The sequence below is a fragment of the Astatotilapia calliptera genome, chromosome 3, assembly GCF_964374335.1.
Source record: "Astatotilapia calliptera chromosome 3, fAstCal68.1, whole genome shotgun sequence".
Lineage (NCBI taxonomy): Eukaryota > Metazoa > Chordata > Actinopteri > Cichliformes > Cichlidae > Astatotilapia > Astatotilapia calliptera.
Genome location: NC_137424.1, coordinates 1,205,231 through 1,211,759, shown reverse-complemented (window position 1 = coordinate 1,211,759; position 6,529 = coordinate 1,205,231).

Sequence of the window (6,529 nt, the reverse complement as noted above, 5' to 3'; positions counted from 1 at the left end):
GAGCAACAGCACTAACCAGCATGCCAACAATGGAGGAAATACAGGAAAGCTATGATTTCCTGTATTTGAGGCAGAATTCTTTTGTTCTTGCCCTTGACAGGTTAATCCACAATAAATAGCAACAGCATGCATGTGGTGTGTGTGTCGTTGTCTGCCTCTTATAACTCCAGTGATTTTCCTGTAGTTTGAAATCTTATGCGGTGTTGACACAATAATTTGTTGTAAACCAGGAAATTCCCAACTGTGGTAGAAAGCACAGCTTAGCCTGAGCAAATGTTCAAAGAAAAGTCGTCACTTCCTGATTTCTGCTTCACTGATAAATATTGTCACACTGGGGTTTTTGCAAATGATATCAGTGAGCACTGTGTGGCAGCTGGAGTCAGACAACTGAAGCTCCCACAATCAAGACCACAAACAGCTTTCAAAGGAGATTTGAAGCTTTTCTGGCAGCAAGCTTCATGATTTATGGGACTGGAACTGGAACAGAAACTACCTGATCACCAATGGTGAGCTGGCATGGAATTATTTTTATGACATTTTATCAAAGTTATAAATAAGCATGCCCATTAACACATAGTGAGTGAGCATGTTGTCTTCCCACGCAGTGAACAGCGGATGCTAATGTTTTTGTCACTTTTTACAGAGTCAAACTCAAAGTAAGGTCAGTGCTTCCACGCTTTAAACGCTGCACGCTCACACTCTCTCCACACTCGATAGATTATCCATTGTTCATCTGCACACAGCTGCGGTTTTAGTAACGCAGTAACGCAGCGTGCTTACGGGAAAGTAACAGTAATCTAATTACCTTTTTTGCAATAGTAATCCCTCACTTTACTCGTTTCTTGAAAAAAGTAATGGGATTACTGCCCATCTCTGGTTGGAGCTGTGCACTTGTGGGTTCCACCTTGTGTACACGTTTATCTTTGCTGTGTGTACTTGTACCTCTGAGTGGAAGCTGAACTCTTGAGTTCGAGTATCGAAGCATCAGCTGTGACGTTAAAGTCCAAACAGCTCGTTCATTTGACGTGCAAATGAACGAAGGTAACGCCGTTTTCATGTGGATGTGTCACTGAGACACTTTCCACATCCACAGCTCACAAAATGGGAAAACTATAGAAGTATAACAATGAAGAAGTTACTATGTTACGGGTCCCAAGGATGAAGACCTCGATGACAAATATGTTACCTGTAAAAGCAGGTGAAGAGCAGAGTAAGGAAGACACGATGCGTCTCTGCTTTCCTCCAGAACGTGTCTGAGTCTGATTTATTTCACACAAATAAATGCTATAAAACACTAAACATGAGCTTTCAATATACTGTTCAGCTGCTTCCTCATTCACATCAATGACATTTACTTATTTCACAACATCAGTGAAATATACTCTTTTTAACTGGTTCAGTTTCTCAAGTTCACACTTCTTTCCATAACAGCTACATCCTTTTATCATATCAATAAACACATCACATTGTCTTCTGCAGTGTCTTACTGGCTAAACAGTTCTATTCAATAACAGCATTGGTAAATACATTACATTTGTTCCCTCCAGTAATTTACTGGCAAAATCACTATTTAGTGCATCATGAAACACAGCTTGTTGAATCAACCCATGAATGCCTCTGTTAGCTACACAGAGTTGCTCAGAGTGCTTGTGTTACACTAGCTAATCTACTCAGTCACTTTAACAGAACTATTAACATTCACATCTCACAGAACTGATTTGATTGGAGCATTACAACACGTTTGCACAGAGCATAGGAGCGCACTGACTCTGCTTCACGAGCGCTCCACCTAACGAGCGGGCTCGCGGTGCGGTCGCGCGGGACACTCCTCTGGTTTTCTCCCGTGTTTACATATAAATAACTTTGGCGGACCGCCTTAACTCTCCCATTCACATTAACGTGGGTAACCATGGTGACAATAAACAACATTTTCGGTGCGAGCACCGTGTACCGACCTGTAAAAGCAGGTGAAGAGCAGAGTAAGGAAGACACGATGCGTCTCTGCTTTCCTCCAGAACGTGTCTGAGGAAGCAGCGGAAGGTGGGCTCCACTTACTGCTCCCCGAAACCCCGGAGCAAGCACCAAAGTTCCGCCCTCACTGCTTTCTAACATAAAATGAATCCCTGTTACATGGATTTTCTATCCTCTTAAAGAAACTGAAAATAAATACATATAGCAATGAAAAATGTCCCGTTACATGAGTGTTTTACACAAAATAATATTCATGTGGTCATTCCCTCACAGGGGTGCCACAACTACACTGCTGTTTTGACAGAGACACAGTGTGTTTATCTAACTTGGCTGAAGCCAAAGTTCTCCAGACAAATTCAGTCTGTTTCTGCCAAGTGTGAACTCACTGGATGAGCGCCAGATACACAGAATCAAAAAGGGATAAATTACTTTTCTTATGTCATGTTCCCGTCACAAACTGGCTCAAGGAGAGGGGAAGCAGGAGTCCACAGATGAAATGTTCCTATAAATAAAGTGGAATTTATTCAAACTTTACCAAAACTTCAACACATCAAATACAAGCAGCTCAGCAGGGAGTGGATGTGTGTTGCATGTGCCAGGTGGATGCAGAGAGAGGCCAGGGCCACGTTCAAACCTGAACACGCTGCACAGTGTTTTGTTCCATTTGTTAGGGATGAATGAAATGCTTCCTTGAAAGGATGTGTGCAGTCACCAGTGGGCGTGGAAGCATGTGCGCCCTCATTTGGTGGGTGTGCAAGAAAAGTCATCCTGTCACACAGCAATGCCTACATAAATCACACCACTCTGCTTAAAATAATAATGTTTAGTGAAGCAGGTGAAGCAAAGGGCTGCTTTTAATAGGCTGGGAGACCCAGGTGTGCTGCTTTAGCTGCTGAGCCTCTTATGACAGAACAGCGGAGAGTGGTAAGAAAGGAGGAGGGGGTCTGGCTGTGTTTGTGAACGATAGATGGTGTAACTCTGGGCATTTCTCTATCAAAGAGACGCTACGCTGTAAGGACATTGAGCTTACATTACATTACATTTTATTTATGTAATGAACACATTTTGAGCTCTTAAAGAAACATAACAAAGGAAAGCTGAACTACAATGATCCATGTAGCAAACACAAACTGTTATATCGCCTTTGGGCTTTTGGAGCCTTGACCTGACTTTTAAAAAAAGCGCGTTCATGCAAACATCGTCGGGTCTGCCGTGATATGTTTACAACGGGACTTCTGCTCCTGAACCTCTGCGCACAGCGTCTGCAGGTCGGGGCTGTACGAAGTCACTTTATCTCTACAGGACTGTAAGCTGTCGTCTGTGAGGCGTGAGCGTGTTTGTTTGAACACAGTTCACGGTGGAGAACAGCTGCTGACATAATGTGGATCCGAAGATCCATAACTGGCCTACCTGGGGCTGAAAGTCTCCATAAATGCAGGCGTTTCGGCGGCTACACCGGCTTCCACGAGTGTGACGCTTATTTTGAGAAAATAATAGAATATAAATGTATTTTTAGATTCCAATATCACAATAATCTTCCAATGTAGAACTACAAGTTAAAAAAGAAGTAACATAAATCAAATCCACTTCAGCTAAATACTTCTCATTTATTTCCATCTTACATGCTGTGACTGCAGCCATTCCCACATCTCTGTGAATGGGACTCATGGACATGGATCAGTGGTTGTTGATCAATGGTCCTGAGAATCTGCATAATTAAGATGAAGGAACGGAGCTCCCAGCCCATCGTTCCTGCAGCTGCTTTCAGTCTTTATGCAAATGTCCTGTTTGTAAGACTGAAACCTGCAGCTGAGACTGAAGACGTCACCTGATGATGACGACACGTTTCTCCCACAAAACGCTGCGTCCAGATGAACAGAAGCAACAGACTCACTTTCCTGGATGATTGAGATGCATCAAGACTTCATTGTGTGTTACTTCTCATTCAGCACAGACACATTATTCCTGTTAGGTCATGTCAGCTGTCACTCAGTACAAGCACAACTGTGAACAACACAAACTTCTCTTCAATGTGTCACAGAAACACTAAGTGTGAGAGCCTGTATGACACACAGGACAGACTGTAAGCTCTGCTGGCTGCACAGCACTTTGTAGCAGTTTTCCAACATGTCCTCCACCCGTGATGTCAGTGGTGGGACCCCAGTCACAGCACTCAGCACCACCTCCTTTAAATGGATTTTATAGCAGTTCCTCCCGTTACTCGGTGCAACGCTTCTTAAATGTGTTTTTGCAGGATAAAACACAGCAGGTGGTGTAGAGAGGACGTCAGCTGACGGAGCAGAGGGAGGCAGACTGTGGATAAATGACAGAGTGAGAGGAGAGCAACCATGACAGAAGCACAGGTGTGGCAGATAGAAGTGGCTTTATAGACACTTATTGTCAGTCCTCGTGCATGCTGTGGAAATAAGTGTCTGTGTCATGAGGTGACATGTGAGCTTATCTTTGGTCAATAAAGCTGAACGACCAGTTTTCACTTTGCTTGTTACGCTTGTTTAGTGACGTCTGGGTTTCTGTGGAGCCCGAATTTTGATGAGTTCTGGTGAAATCATCTGAGATCATCTGAGCATCGGTGAAGAGTCAGCAGAGAAAGTGTGGGACAGAAGTTTGCTTTGGACACATGGACTGAAATCAAAAAGTAACAAACAGGATTTCCAATGGACAGTATGGAGAAGTGAAAGTACACAAAGGCTGTGCTGGAACACGTGTGTTACACTTTTTGACAGCTGAGAACAAAACACAATATTTTGCATCATCTCTGCAGTGTCTCTTCTTTCCTCTGCTGTTGTGCTTTTAGCTCCAAACTGTTTCAAATGGTTTGTCAGCAAGCTGACCTCTGACCTCTGCAGTACTAACTCCTGACCCGTACAAAGAGCGGGCGTTTCTGACCTTTGACCTGCAGCTGTATGTCTCTCAGTCTCAGTTCTTCTCTCCGTCACTGATGGAGCAGGTGTAGTTGCTGCTGACAGTCAGTCGTTTGTTTTCTCAGAGTGAGGCTGAAGTCTGAACTGTTCAGAGCATCAGGTCTCATCAACGTGCGCTGCTGTAACGCCGCTTTGTCCTCTGAGATCACCAGGTATGAAACCTGAGTGCTGACAGAGCAGCATGTTCCCCCTCATTCACCTCCACCACCACAGCCAAGGCATGCTGGGAAACTGAGGACACACAGACGGAGAACTGAAGTGTCTGCTGTGTGTTCATCTCAGAGTCCTCACAGGTGACACATTAGCTCCAGAACACCAAGCCAGGTGTTTGAAGCCTGACAGGGATTCTTCCCATCCAGAGGGAGGATTTAGCTGCACAACAATGAACATTAGTGTGTAGTTTAGAAACACAGACTGTGCCTGCACTGCATCTAGTGAAGAAAAGTGTTACTGCCAGAGAACCAGGCTCCTTTAAAGCAGCTGATATTAAGGTTGAAAAATCAACAATAAGCTGATGTAATCAACGTTTCACAAAATGGTCAGCAGCTAAAATCTGGAGCCGTTCTTTGCTGGTAATTAACAGTTTGTTCTTGTTAGCTAATTATGTCATTAAAGGTAGCAGCAGAAGCCTTGTGTTGAAAGCCCATTCACTCACACATTCACACAGTATGTGTGTGTCTGTGTTACACTGTGGACATCCCTTCTGTTGGAGCGCCATCTTGTGGCAGGTTTAAGAAATGTTCTTCTTGTAAATCCAAACTGATGCACCTCCATAGCAGACTGTGGAGGCTTTCAGTGACATGAAGACTTGATTTATACTGTCATATTCTCCTGTTACACAAACCACAGCACGCTGAACATGGATGAACTGAAACTCCCAGCATCTGACTGAGGAAAAGCACAAATCATTCTCACACTGACTCCTGCTTGATTTTAGATTTGCTTTCAAATCCTCACACTTTCATATGAAGCACTAAATGGGCTCCAGACTGTTTATCTCAGCTTCCTGTCAAACACACTGCTGCTCACACCGAGGCTCAGTTTACTCCTCCAGCCTGGCTTAACCTGCTGTCTGTTAAAAACAGTCCCACACTCCTCTGTTTAATCCTTCTGATCAGACTCTTTGATTTTGTATTGTTTTTACCTGAAGTTGTGTTTTTGACATGGTTCTGTCTGTGAAATAAAGCTCACACACACACTGCTACAGTCCTTCATACACTTAGAAACGAAGCTGCTCCTTTCCTCAGTGCTGACACATAAAGAAGAGTTGGTTTTATATCCAACACGTCTCTGTTCCAGAAAACAGCTTCAGCAGCCTCTGAGTCTGAACTTGGAGTTGGTTATAAGCCACAGGCCTGTGTGCACAGCAATGAGGAAATATAATGCAGTAAGTGAAACATGGATGTGTGGAACAGATTATCCCAAAGGTTGATTCTGTTCATCTGGACGTTCTCAGTGAAACATTTGGTCTCTCGGTCAGGTGACTCCTTTAGTCTCAGCTGACTGCAGCTTTCCAAACCTTTGTCACTGGATCACTCACTTCATCTCCAACGTGTCCCTGACACAGACAGCTGGAGCCGTTACAGCAAAATCATTGATCATCGTTTTTAGAACAT